At 42.6% G+C, this 15,022-nt stretch overlaps 1 long non-coding RNA gene across 1 annotated transcript in view; it reads left to right on the top strand.

The window, feature by feature from the left end:
* Positions 1-13,655, top strand: part of LOC311626508 — a 36,098-nt gene extending 22,443 nt beyond the window's left edge. Inside the window, exon 3 of the long non-coding RNA XR_014795703.1 lies at positions 13,555-13,655. This is a non-coding gene — a long non-coding RNA (uncharacterized lncRNA). The remainder of the gene's footprint in view (positions 1-13,554) is intronic.
* The last annotated feature ends 1,367 nt before the right edge of the window (positions 13,656-15,022 follow it).

Genomic DNA, 15,022 nt, shown 5'->3' with positions numbered 1-15,022 from the left:
GAATACTGTCCATTGTGTTATTGTTGATTTTGGGATTGGAGGAGGCAGAGATACATGAAGGAAGCTTACATTCTTTGAGATTGTTCACTCTGGTGGTGTGTGAGACCAGTGGGCAGTGGGCTCCTTGAGATGTTCAATGTAAGCAGTGAGAGATAAAAAGCTTCTGGGACCGTAAGGATACAGGAAATACCTTGGGACTCTCTACAATTAGAAGGGAGGAAGGAAGCATCTGCTTTTTAATTCTTTCCTCCCTCCCTTTCTCTCCAGTGATTTATTGAGCATTTACTATGTGTTAGAGTTGAGGGATATATATGTGGAGAAAATACACCCTAAGGAATTCTCCATTTAGAAGGGGAGGTAGCCAATAATTACAATGTAGAATATAATGAGGCCTATTCAGGAGCTAGGGGAGCAGAGGAAGGAGCAACTGAGTACTTAGAATGAGAGGTAGTTGCCAAGGATGAGAAGATACAGGGAGGATCAGGGAATGGTTCATAATTGAGCTGGCATGGAAGATGAACACTGGAGGAGTTTGCCAGGTGGTGAAGTGGGGAAGGCTACATAGGAAGAGGAAACAATACAAAGAAAGGCTTGGAGTTATAATAAAGAATTAGATAGTTGTTCAGGAAATGGGGTTTATCGTGTTCTAATAAAATGTATGCATTAACAACACAAAATAAATGCTGCTTGTTAGCAATACACTAATGTTGGTCTTGGACATTTGGAATATTTGTGACTTTAAGGAAACAAAAACAGATATTAGCTAACAGCTGATAAAATGTGTGTTAATAAATTATGAATGCATTTTATTAGACAACAGAGTTTTAGTGTATCTGGGACATAATGTGTCATGAGAGTAAGAGAGAGAAGAATGAGATGAAGATAGGACTGACTTCATGGTTGACTTGCTATGTGTTATGATTTTTCCTTTTCTTTCTACTTTTTATAATGGAAAAATCTCTACTACACATTAGAGAGTCTAGCATAATGAAGGCTTATACTGTATACCCATAACCCAACTTTAATAACCAAAAACTTTCTTCCATTTTTGTTTTATGATTCCTTCAACTAGCTTTTTTAATTTCTGGAATGTCTTGAAGCAAATCCAGTACCCATATATACTTAAGTATAATTTCTTTAAAAAAAGTAGAACCAGAAAAATATAACAGATAATTTCTTTTAAAAATATAAGTATAATATCATTTTCACACTCAACAAAATAAAAATTCTTACATATCATTTAAAATCCAGTCCATGTTTAGTTTTTACTAATTATTTCAGTTTTTTTTTTACAATTATTTGTTTAAATCATAATCCAAACACAGCCACATACAGCATGTGGATGATTTGTCTCTAAAAATAAATATTTTAATTTATATTAGTTCTCGACTCCCCCAACTTAAAATTTTTTGAAAAGAACTAGATGCTTGATAAAACTCTCTCTCTCTCTCTCTCTCTCTCTCTCTCTCTCTCTCTCTCTCTCTCTCTCTCTCTTTTCCATAATCCTCACCTGAGGATATTTTTTCCCATTGATTTTTAGTGAGTGAAAGGGAGTATAGGGTCTTTTACAACCTTTGTCCTAGCTCATTTTTCTCTGGCGACCTTGACCTTTTTGCTTGGATTCAAATTCCCAAGTTTGGTCCTCAGTGCCTTTGTATTTGCCATTCCCTCTGCCTAAAATGCTTGCCTTCCAGACATCTGCATGTCTCATGTCCTTGCTTCAGTCTGATCTGGATTCAAATGTCAGTTCCTCACAGAGGCCTATCCTGACCATTTTATATCTAAGAGCAACTCTTTCCCACACTTCATTGCTTGTCTCTCACTACCTTCTTGATCTACTTAGCTTTCTTATTAGCACTACATAAAGGTAATATTACACCAGAGTTCCGGAATTCATGCACTCGGGTGGGGGGGGGGGAGTAGGGAAGAGGGGTGTTCCTCAGCCCAGCCTCCACCCTCTTGCAGTCCAGGAGCCCTCCGGGGATGTCCACTGTTGGTTTAGACCGGCTCCCCACTAAGCCATTAGTCAGACATCCTTAGTGCTGCTGCAGAGGTGGGAGAGGTTCCTGTCAGCACCACTGTGCTCACCAGCCATGAGCCTGGCTTCTGGCTGAGTGATACTCCTCCTGTGGGAGCGCACTGACCACCAGGGGGCAGCTCCTACATTGAGCATCTGCCCCCTGATGGTAAGAGTGCGTTATAGTGGCCCGTTGTTCAGGTGTTTGGTCCATTTGCATATTAGCCTTTTACTATATAGGACTAGAGGCCTGATGCACGAAATTCATGCAAGAGTAGGCCTTCCTTCCCCCAGCTACTAGCACTGGCTTCCCTCTGGCACCCGGGACCTGGGCTTCCCTCCAGCTGCCAGCAGGCAACCCAGAACCTGTGCTTCCCTTATAGCCCCAGCTTCATCCAGAAGGTCATTTGGAAGGATGCCTGGCCTAATTAGCATAGTTTGCTTTTATTATTATAGATACTTATCCCTCATCTACCTCTTCCATCTACTTTTTTACTGTAGTATCCCAGCTTCTTGAAGAGTGCCTGACACACCTATGATGCTCAATCAATGCTTGTGCAATGCATGGGCTCTACAAATGCTTATTGAGTCCCTACTATGTAATGGGCACTGTGGATTTAGTTTTGGTGTCTGTGTGGAAAATTATACTCTTGATTGACACAAGATATGGAGGACTGGAGACAGTTAAGTTGTTTAAAGGAGCTGGATTTGAGATACCTTGGGATTAACAGGTAGAGATGCACAAAGGCAATTGTAAGCCATGGTATGGAAGTCAGGGCCACTGAGAGATTGGATGAATACCTTCTGGAACATACAGAATTCTACATCAGGACTGGCTCCCAGTCTGTCCAATCTGGCATTATATTTCTGATGGGCACAAAGGAGCATTGATGAAAGAATGGCCGTGATGGTCCATAATATCAACAGTAAGGCCCATCCTAAATGCTGCCTTCAGTGATGTGTCTTCAGGAACAAAGAGGCCATGTCTGTCCCCAGAGTCACAGGCTTCCCTGATTTTGGAAATTCCCTTAGATAGTCAAGTTGTTCATTTGGCCACTAGAGAGAAGCTAGAAAGGCAAGCACTTCTATGAGAAGGTTCCCTCCACTTCAAGTTACAGAGGCATATAGATGACTTATATTGGGACTTTCTAAAAACCAGGTTTGGGGAATTGGGCAGAGAGAGAATCTGAGGTCTAGGGCAAAGAGAAAGAAGAGCAGAAAGATGGGCCCAGAAACTTCACATACTGAATATTCCTTGAAAGGGAATGCCTCCGTTAAAAGTCATTGTTCACAAATTTCCTAGATAACAACCACCCTTATATTTGTATAGCACTATATTTGTATAGTTTATAAAAGATTGCATCGTAAAGTCAAGTGTTCTAAATTTGAATTCCATCTACCACTTGTGACCTGTGAAACCTTTGGAAAATTTACTTCACCTCTCCAGATGGCCTTACTTGTAAACTTCAGGTAATAGCAGATTCCTCATGGGATTACACAAGTTGAAGTATGTGAACAGCACATTCATTTTCTCTACTTTATCTCATTTGTCTTACACCAACTCTAGGAGGCAGGTTTGATGTATATTACTCTCATCCCATTTTATAGATGGCAAACCAAGACCAGAGAGATTTATTCTGAATTGTCTAAAGCCTTAGATCTTTCCAATAGGAAAGTTGGGTTGGAGTTCAGGCCTCGAGTTCCTTTCTGATTGTGCTACACGGACGGTATCAGAAGGCACCAACAGTGGGGAAATGGCCTAAGCCAGGAGGGTGCTGCCACCTTTGTTTTATTATACATTTGAAAACATCTAGAAGAAGGTCTGAGAGCCAAACAATAGACTTACAAGGTACTCTGATCAAATTATATAATCCCTAATTATACCTTGCCTTTTAGATGTAACCTTTGTTGCTCTATTTCTAGCACCCCAGAGTGTCTGTCATTATCGTTTTTCCCTTCGTGGTTGAACACAGACGTGTCTGGCTGGGGGATGCTGGGTGGCCAGTCAAGGCTCATGATGCACCTGTGTCCCCATAGTCTTTTTTTTGTTTTTTGTTTAAAAAACATTTTTTTTGAAAGAGTTCTTTTTTTTGTATGTTTGGTTTTTAATAGATTTTTTTTTATTGATTTCAGAGAGAAAGGAAGAGGGAGAGAGAGATAAAAACATCAATGATGAGAAAGAATCAAGGATGATTTATCCACAGCCTCCTGCATGCCCCTTCCTGGGGATTGAGCCTGCAACACGGGCACATGCCCTTGATTAGAACTGAACCTGGGAACCTTCAGGCCATGGGCTGATGCTCTTATCCACTAAGCCAAACTTGCTAGGGCCCCACTCTCTTATGTTGATGAGACTTTTCACTTTCACTCTAGTATCAACACGTTCCTATTTCCTTTTCCAGTTATTAAAAACAAACGGCAAATTCAACTCAATATTAAGGCAATTGTTCAGCTAAACATGACTGGACTGATAAGGGTAGTGGTCTTGCTGACCCTAACTGTCAAGTGGAGGTAACAACATTTTGCCGTGGCTTAGTGGAGTCTGCTAATTTCCAGTAGGAGCCACTGGTGACCATATGTAAGGCACTGATGATTGTGCTAAGGTTGTACTTCAGAAGGTGTGATTGGGTTGTCAACTGTCTGTATTGGTCCTAAACTTGTGTATAACCAGGAGGTGGCACCCTTTCTCTGCCCAGCTGGTAATGGCTGGTCATCACTGTGGGGAGGGAAAAAGATGCGCTTCCATGGCTGGACTGTCATTTCAGGGGCTTTGAGATACACATTTGCCTCTTCTAAACAGACACACTGTTCTCATGAAGGAATCTGCATGGGCTTCAATTCTGCAGCTGCCGGAGCCACTCCTCTCTTCCCTCTGAGGTGCCACTATCACCTCTGTTTCTTTGCGTTTCTCTCCCCTCACAATGAGCAGTGGGTTTGGGAGAGTGGTGAGAGCAGGATTGTGATGAGGGTTGAGGGAAAATGAAAAATAAGACAAGATAGTTGTGGGGCTGCTTCTCCCAATGGTGGTTTCTCTTTCTCCCAATTATGAGCAGCCCTTCTGCTCTCATGCCTGGAGTAACACAGTTGTCCTATATTTCTGCACAGAGGACTCAGTCCAAGTCCTGCTGCTCACCTGGGCTGCTATTTGCTCTGAGCCCTTTCTTTCATGTTAGATGGATTGTGGGGAATCTAGAAGAAAGAAGAAAGTGGTAGGAGAAATGAATATGAGAGAAGAAAACGTGAGGAAAGAGACAGCTAAACAGACATCAGATAGAGAAACACAAAAGACAGAGAAAGACTCAAAGAGAGAGTTACAATGACACATACCCAAGTCAGGGGGTGTCAATTTGGAGGTAGAAGAATGGATTTGCATCCCAGCTCATCTACTGCAAGCTCTGTGAGGTTGGGAAAGTCACTAGATTGCTCTGAGCCTCAGTCTTCCCATATGAAATGGGAACAATTACACTTTACCTCCACCACTGTGATGAGAACTGAATGGAAATTCCTTTTGTAAGTGACAACGCTCTAGATAAAATGGATGTTACCTAAGGTCAGTCAGACCTTAAGAGAGAGGATGTTATCCTGGTCCATGCTGAATCCTAGGGCTGGGGCATAGGTGAAATCTTAGCCCCCTGCCCCGCAATTCCATTTTCTCAGAGCATTTTATGAGGGGGGAAATATCCCTGCCTGGGATGGCATTTTGTGTGTGTGTGTGTGTGTGTGTGTGTGTGTGTGTGTGTGTGCACGTGGCACCCATTTCTAGATTACTCTCAGAATTAACACTCATAGCTAACATTTTATTGAACGTACTATGTCCTAAGTGCTTTTCTATGTGCACTTCATGAACTCACATTTAATCCTCATAACTCCCTTATGAAGTAGGTACTACTATTAACTTCATTTTACAGATGTTGACATCAAAGCACAGATAGATGAAAAGAAATTGCCTGAAGTCACACAGAAAGTGAAAGAGGATGTCAAAACCCAAGCCATCTTGTGCCAAGATTCTCCCCTCTCCACTCTGTTATACTGCCTCTTGAATTAGGTCCATGTCCCTCACTGTCATCTGGCAGGAAGCCGAAGGCTGCCTCAGAGACTAACTGGCAGGCACATCTCATTCCAGGAGCATACTCTGGGGGTCTGTTTCTGCACTCAGGGTGTTGGGGTGGTGGTTTTGCTGGAGATACTTCCCTACCAGGCCAGATGTGCCATAATTCCCTTTCTCTGCAGTGAGGTAGCAATTTCAGCACTTTAAGAGAGAGAGGTGGAGAGAAGGGTTTCACGTGCCCTTTATTCCTGTTCACACGCAGCACCCAGACAGTGACTACTAGCCATCCTGTTTCCAGCCTTGTTTCTGGAGGTGGGAATACCTGCTGTCTGAAGGTCCTGGGCTCTAGAGCTGGGCTTGGTTAGCAGCAGCTGCAAGCTGGGTTTGAGTGAAATTGTTCTCATTAAAGGAAGAGTATCCTCTGATTTTAGTTACTTGCTTTTGGGCAGAAATTGTGGGCCCAGAGTGAAATCCGATGACAGCTTCATTTTGCCTTGTTTCATACCAGAAAGTGATATGCAAGTGATTAGGTGAGCAAGATTCCCAAAAAAAGAGGCACCAGGGAGGCCTTTGCAGGTAGCCTCATGTTGCTTCCATGCAGATGCACTTGGTACCAATTGTCTGAAAACCAGACTCACAGTCTGTGGGTCTCAGTTTTGCTCCAGAGAAGGGAACATCTCCACATGGGCTCCTTGGCCAGATATCTAAGGCTCCATTTAGGGGAATCATCCTGAGGGTGTTTTTTTTTTAAAAAAATATATTTTTATTGATTTTGTACAGAGAGGAAGGGAGAGAGATAGAGTTAGAAATATCGATTAGAGAGAGTCATCAATCAGCTGCCTCTTGCACACCCCCTACTGGGGATATGCCCGCAACCGAGGTACATGCCCTTGACCGGAATCGAACCTGGGACCCTTCAGTCCCCAAGTCGACGCTCTATCCATTGAGCCAAACCGGTCTCAGCCTGAGGGTGTTTTCTAATGCACTCATTGCTCTTGTCTTTTCTCCCTGTTTCATTGAGTAGTTTTTAAAAAGAAGGTGTTGGGGGGCTCTATTACCTGTGTTCTATCATGTTGGAAAACATCGGATTAGGACTTTGCATTTGAACAACAATCTATTGTAAGTTGCTATTATGTCGAACTTGCTTTCCCTCAGACCTTTTGTGGCCTGACTCCCTGAAGGCACTGAATGTTGCTGTTTGAAGTCTGAAGCCAGTCTGATGTTTTACTTCTAGTTTATTCTGTTTATTCTTTCTTGATCTCTGAGATCTAATACTTTAACTAGGATGTGTCTTCATGATGTCTATCACGACTTATATATTTTGATTATTCTTTTTCTTTGATGTTCAATAACTTAACTAGGCTATATATTGATGTCTTTTATTGTAGAAAAACTATTCTTATATGGGCCACCATTTGAAATATTCCAGTTTTATGTTTGAGAATTTTTATGATTTTATTTTTTTAAAACTTACTGGCACCAATTTCATTATGTTTGTCAATCTTTGTCTGCTACGTCTATCATTTCCTATCTAATTGCTTTAATCTCTTAGTCTTATTTTCTCCCCATTCACTGTGACTATGTCAAGTTTTCCCCAATCCTATCCATTCTATTTTTTCAGCTGGATCTATTTCATTTCATTTGTCTGTTTCAAATTTATTTATTAGATGTATAATAAGTTATATTTGTTCATAATTTGTTTCTTTAGCTCTGTGAAATTTCTTTTTTTTTTGTTCTATCATCTCCTGTTTATTGATTTTTTAATATTTTTTCTTTATTTTAATTTCCCCCATCTCCATTTATCCCTCCTACTATACCCTCTTCCACCTTCCCCCATTGCCTCCCCTTACCACCACCATACTGTTGTTTGTGTCCATAAGTTATTTCTTTTCTTTTTTTCTCAATTCCTCCACCCCACCTCCAGCCCTGCCCCCACCCCCCCAATCAACAGAGCTCTCTATGTATGAGTCTCTCTACTTTGCTTGTTAGTTCAGTTTGTTCATTAAATTCCACATATGAGTAAAATCATCTGGTACTTGTCTATTTCTGACTGGCTTATTTCACTTAGCATAATGTTATCCAGGTCCATCCATGCTGTCACAAAGAGTAAAATTTTCTTCCTTTTATGGCCGAGTAGTATTCCATTATGTAAATATATCATAGCTGTTTTATCCACTCATCTACTGATGGACACTAGGCTGCTTTCTAATCCTGGCTATCTACATATATAAAAGGCTAATATGCAAACTGTCCCCACAGGAGTGTGGCCAGAAGACCAGGAGTTCTATTGCTTGCTATGACAGGCACTGACCACCAGAGGACAGCACAGAACAATGGAAGGCCCTGCTAGCAGCTGGAAGGCCCCAATCTGCCCTGATCTCTGGCCAGGCCTAGGGACCCTAACTGTGCATGACTTTTGTGCACCTGGCCTCTGGTTGTAAATAATGCTGCAATGAACATAAAGGTGCATATATTCTTTCAAATTAGTGTTTTGGGTTGCATTACATAGATCTTGGCTAACATTTCTCTGCTTTGGGTGCAGAAACTTTGGAGTTCTCTTCTTTCTTGGGGAAACTTCAGTTTTGCTCTTAAGGCCTTTCAACTGATTGGATGAGGCTCACCCACACCTTTGAGGATAATCTTTACTTAAAGTCATCTGACTGTAGATGTTAACTACATTACAGCGCACTTTCAACACAACACCTAGATTAGGATTGGATTGGATAAGTGGGTATGATCACCTAGACACATTGGCCCATAAACTATCCATTACAAATGTGGAATGGAGAGGGAGAAAAGGGCAAAATGACAGAGGGGTTGCTTTGGCATATTACCCCCTCCAGAATTTAAATGGTTAAAAACATGTTTCTGCAGGACCAACAATGAGAACATCACATTTACATAACTCAGCAAGTGAGTTCCTTGGAAATGCTCCACCATCCAACTGTCCATAGGAAGATGTATAGTTTGAGATTTATAGTACATATCATCATATTGAAAACCTCCAGAAATCACACAGCAAAGAAACTTGTTTAACTTTTTTTTTTTTAATTCAACTTTCCCAAACTCATTTGACCATGAAACTTTTCCTTTCTTTCCCCCATGTGGCATCCACCAACAGAGAACATGCTTAGGGAAAGGCTGGCTTGATCTCCTCCCCAGGTTCACTTGGATACTGCTGAAGTTCCCATGGTAACACGAAAAGAAAACTTTTTCAGTCACTCGCTGCACATAAACATTTCCTGCTTTCCTCGTGTTCATAAAGTCCAAGGTTGAGTGACACAAAAAAGTGAAATTTTGCTGTTTGTGTCTTGTTTATATGAGTAAACCTTTTAAGAAATAAACAATGCAAAAATCCTTTTCACTAAATCTTTGAGCAAAATGGTCTCTAGGAAAGTGCTGCTTTGCATATCAGAACCCAGTGGGAAAGCTTGATCTTATATGCTCTTGTGAGCTGGTACCCCAGGCAAAGGAAGCTGTGATGCAGTAATGTGCAATTAACCTCATCCAACAATTTCTTCAGCTAGTTCTTGGGTCTCTACTGAGGGCTAGGTCACTGTGTATGTGTGTATACTCGCATGTAGAAATTAGTAAAGAGCTAGTGTATGTTAATCAACTTTTTGGGGTAGGATTTGATTTAGTAGCAGAGACTCCTCAAATAATAGTGTCTTAGACAAGACTAGGGTTTATTTTTCTCTCATGTAATAGTCTGTTACTAGACGGACCTGAGCTGGAATGTGGTTCCAAGGTGCAAGGGACCCAAGTTATGTCATTTTAAAGGTGTTTCTCTCATTTAATCATCTAAAAATAGCTTAATATCACATCCTCATTCTGGCAAGGAAGGAGGCAAAAGTGATACCAAGAAGGGAGCTTTCCCTCCCTTGAAGGGTACAACTCAGAACTTTCCTACATCACCTACTATATATCCTAGCTTCAAAGAGGGGGAGTCAGAGAACCATAATCCCAATTCCAGGTGGTCATGAAACTCAGCAAACAAACAAACAAACAAACAAACAAAAAAAGCTGTTATTCTGAAGAATGGGAGAGTGGATTTTGAGGAATAACATTCTCTTTCACAGGATTATATAAAATAAGAAATACTTTAATCAACCCTTGGCTTTTCCTAAGCAAGATGCATCACAGGCCTTTTATTCCAAGGACTGGACTAAGGGATTTGGATGCCAAGAGCTGAGGACCTCAAGGTGAGAAACATTTATACCTACATGGATAGGAACCATCTCAGGATAGAAAATGTTTTAGGCTGTTGTTACTGTTTCCAAAGAACTCCCAAAGTATTTTATTTTTAATAGCAACTTAACTCATTGCATTGTAATTACTTCTCAGTGTAGATGTGTCTGCTTCCCCAATTATACCTGCTCCTCTAGGGCGGGGACTCTGTTCTGTGTCTGACTCATGGTAGATACTTAGTAAACACTGGCTGTCTCCAATGTGGGGAGTTGACACCCACTCACATTCCCACTTCCGCCTCCAAAACGACTTGAACTCTGACATTCTCTTAATTGGAAGTACTGGAGGTGAATCTACATTCTAGCTGAGGACTTGGATGCATGGCATCAACTCTATTCTTGGGATCCCTGTCTGGCGGTTGGTTGCTTAACCAAATCTAACTTCATATGGAGCATATATACTTCTGCTTCTGGATACTCCTATTCTGACTATCTACCCGTGTTTCCCCAAAAATAAGACATCCTCCGAAAATAAGACCTAGCGCATGGAAAGATAAGACATCCCCTGAAAATAAGACCCAACGCAACTTTGGGAGAAAAAATTAATATAAGACACTGTCTTATTTTCGGGGAAACGGGTATTGTCATGTATCAAACTACCCCAAAACTTAGTGGCATGAAATCATCATTTGTTGGTCAGGAATTTGGATGGGGATGGTTTGTTTCTGTTTCACAATATTGGGGCCTCGACTAGAAAGCTCAGAGGCTGGGAGTGACTCAGCATTGGGGAGTGGTTGGCTGGGATTATCTGAAGTTCCCCTCATTCTTATGTCTGACAGTTGATACTAGCTGTTGGTTGGGACCATCGCTGGGCTTGGGCTTCCTCATAGCATGGAGCCTGGGTTTCAATGGTGAACTTCCCCAAAATGACAGCAAGTGGAAGCTGCATTGCCTTAGTTCTAAATTAACTCAGGAAGTCACACGCTGTCACTTCCACTATATTTTGTTCTTTGTGGCCATCACAAAGGCCCTTTCAGCCTCAAGAGGAGAAGGGATAGATTCTATCTCTTGATGGGATGGTGGTGGTGGGGGTGGCTCATCCAAAGGGCGAGCAGTGAGAAGTCCTAGATTCACTGAGAACACTGGCAGAATGATGCCATCGGCCACATCCCCCTCATTCCAGAGGCCCAGGAAGAGCCAGGAGTTTTGGCAAAATCCCTGGCATTTCCAGCACCTTGAACAGCACATAGGGCAGTGGAAATCTCCCTGGACGGGAGTGAAGAGGCCTGTGATCTGATGGTCATATGTTATAGGACAGGCCACTTGATCTATCTGAGCCTCAGTTCCCCTATCTGATAGGTGAGAAGTTTGAACTAAATCAGTTGTTTCCTAATCCTTTGCAGCAGGAGATTTTTCTCCTTTTTAATTTGTATTATTTTCAAACAAAGTTTAGGTGAAACCCAACATATGAATTGACTAAAGGTCAATGAAAAGGGTTTTGACTATATACACTCCCACTTGTCCATTCCTGCTCCCTGGGGATTCTCCAAGATTTATCAGTGCTCCTCAGAGTATGATGGAAAACCCATGGGCCAGGATCTTTCCCAAGGGTCTGTAGGATAGGATTGGGGTGAGAGAGGAAAGACTCACCATCCATTTCTCAGATTTCCCTCCTCAGAGCAGTTTCTACTTCCTTCTTGCTCCCAACTTGAGCTCCCACCCCTACCTCTCAGCCATCTCACATCACAACGTCTTCTGGATGAATCCAAGTCCCACAACCCCCCGGGGAGAGCAATATTTAAGGAGCATGAATATCTGCTGGTATTGCTTGAATTTGGTGCCCTTTCATTCTCCAGTCATTTGTGCCAAACCAGCAAGGTCTGGGAAGAAGTTGGGAATTCCTTGGAGGCCTAAGGGCTATAGGGACTGTGGTCTCCTCAGGATTACAGTCCAGGCCTCTGCTGGTGACTCTGGAGGAGAGGAGTGTCCTGCTTTCCCAGTTCGTTCCCTTCACTGACACTCTCATCCGCTTTCCCACCCCCTCCCTCTATGGAACTCTTCCCCACCCCCTCCCAGCCCACTCCCACCCCACTTTTCTTTCCCACAATTTTTGCTCCATCTCTTTGTCTCTCCATAGCATCTCTCTTTTTAAAAAAATCAATCCAGAGAGCGATTAGGTTTGCAAATGAGCGGGCAGAAAACCGGGAACAAAGGGAGCCAGAGCCCAAGAGGGAGCAGGTATAATTACTGTAATTAACTCAAGCAGCAGGGACGCATCCCCTTGGCAGAGGCTGCTGCAAGGTACTGTTCAGGCACAGCAGGGGACGCTGAGGGGAGTGGCACCCGCCAGAAACTCAGTCCTTCCCCAGGACTAGGGTATCCTTCCCAGGGGCCCTGGCTCTGGAAGCTCCTCCAGGAGCAGGTGCCTATGTGAGGATCCACCTGGTCTCTTGTCATGGGCTCTGCAGGAGCCAGGAGGAGGGTATCCAGGCTCAGAGGACAAGATCTGGTCTTCTGCCTGGCAGAGTGGGGGCCAGAGAACACAGTTACCTCTCTCATCATTTCTGTAGACGCTTAGCTCTTTCTGGCTTTATGACATCCAGAGAGCCTGCTCTGGTGTCCCTGGGAGCCAAACACTTCAAGAGGCCTTGGGGAGAAAACAAGTCTGATACCATAAAACTGTCACATCTGTATCCTCTAGTGTCCCCAAATACTGGTATACTCCTCCTGCTCCTGAGGCCTTCCATGTATTATACCTTTGCAACTTTCCCTTTCACAGCTGCCCTCAGCACATCTAGCCAGATCTGACTGTGGGCTGCCCCCTGAGCATGACCTACATTCTTCCATTCTCTGCCCTCATACGTTAGGCTGGCCTTTTTCTCCTGTGCGCACTTTCCCAAATGCAGCTGGTAAAATGTTACCCACCTTTTGAGATACATTTGAAATTAAAGACATGCCTGTGAAGTCTATACTGATCTCACCTTCCAAAAAAGCCCATAGCCCTTGTCTCTTTTATGGACCTTAGCTCACTATTCCCCTCCCACCTCCTATCCTTTGGAAAAGACAGACTGATCCTGGCTTTGGATCCCTGGAGTTTAACTGCCACTTTTGGGGCTCTGGGCCAGTCAGATCCTTTGTCATTGTTAATGACAGGAACCCCAACTCAAACTGGGGGAAATAATGAAGGGACTTTATTAGTAACAAAGACTGGGGATGTTTCTAGTCATGCATGCTGATCCAGGGGCCCAAACATTATCACCAGCTCTCTCCCCTTTCCTTGTTGTGGGTTTCCTTCCCAGCAGACCTCTCTACAACATGGCCCCTGGCATCTCCAGACCAACATTATTCCTAAGCCATGATCCCAGGGAGAGAGTTTCTCTATCCCGCTGCTCCAGAAGAAACCTGAGATTGCCTCATTAGGTTGAATTGGGTCTAGAGCCAATCACTGGTTTGCAGACGTGAAACCCAGTGCTGGCCAGGCTGGCATCAAGTGATCCCTGCTACAACCTAAGGGAGAACTGAGGCCAGCCCTGTCCAACCAATGTGGGCTCCCAAGAGGGAAGAGTGGTTCTTCCACGGGAAGTGGAAGAATATGCAGAGATGCTGCACAGGTGACGACAGCAGATGCCCACCACTGGTTCAGGGCTCCCAGATGAGAGCCCAGCCCCTGGAAATGTTTCATATCTTCCCATTTTTATACTCGACCGATCATTTAATACCCAGCCCATGTCCATCAGCTCTGCGATGCCTCCTCACCTGCTCTAGGTGCCCAGAGTCTGTACCACTTACACAGGTGCAGACCTTTATGATGCCTTATCAAGATTATTATATTTTCATTTGTTAAAGCCTCATTGAGCAACACAATTATAGGCCCACTGGGAGCAGGGATGTGATCATCCTTGTTTTTCCCCCCTCCCTAATACAGCCCTGGGTGCCTGGATAGTGCTACAGTGAACCACGCACGGATTACAGATCATATCTGGGTCTGACCTTGGGAGTCCCGACTCCTTTGCACTTTAGTTTCCACATCTAGATGTTGGGGCTATGAAAACATCTATTTTACAGAACCATAAGAGAATAAAGGAGATAATAAGTGTGGTATCTCCCACTCTCAGCTAAGCCTGGCCTGTTTTCCTTCAGTTACAGTTAACCCTTGAACAATATGGAGGATTAGGGGCACCGACCCCCACACACTGAAAAATCCACATGTAATTTTTGACTCCCCCCAAATTTAACTACAGTTGGCTATTTGTACCTGTGTATTCAACCAACCATGAATCAAACACAATATTTTTATTTATTTATTTATTTTTAAATTTTTTTAAATTAAATTATTATCTGTGTACACACAATATTTTAAAAGATAGGCTTAGAGAAAGGGAGAGGAAGTGGGAGTTAGTGCTTAATGGACACAGAATTTCAGTTTGGGAAGATGTAAAATTTTAAAAATAAATAGTGGCGATGATGACAATATTATGAATGTAATTAATGCTGCTGAGTTTTACACTAAAAATGGTTAAAATATAAAATTTTATTCTATTACCATAATAAAAAATTTTTAAGTTAAGAAAAAAAGTTTTTAATCCTCAGGAGACTGCAGTTGAGAATATGAAAATACTATTTTCTGTCAGGCTGATCCTGGATGTGAAACCTGCAGATTTCAAAGGGCTGACTGTATTTATTAAAACAAACAAACAAACAAACAAACAAACAAACATCTGAGTATAAGTAAACTCATACAGTTCAAACCATATTGTTCAGGGTTAACTG

This window comes from Pipistrellus hanaki, assembly GCF_964339955.1.
Source record: "Pipistrellus hanaki genome assembly, chromosome: 1".
NCBI classification, from domain to species: domain Eukaryota; kingdom Metazoa; phylum Chordata; class Mammalia; order Chiroptera; family Vespertilionidae; genus Pipistrellus; species Pipistrellus hanaki.
The sequence above is the reverse complement of the archived record's forward strand: the minus strand, read 5'-3'. Positions and strand labels throughout refer to the sequence as shown.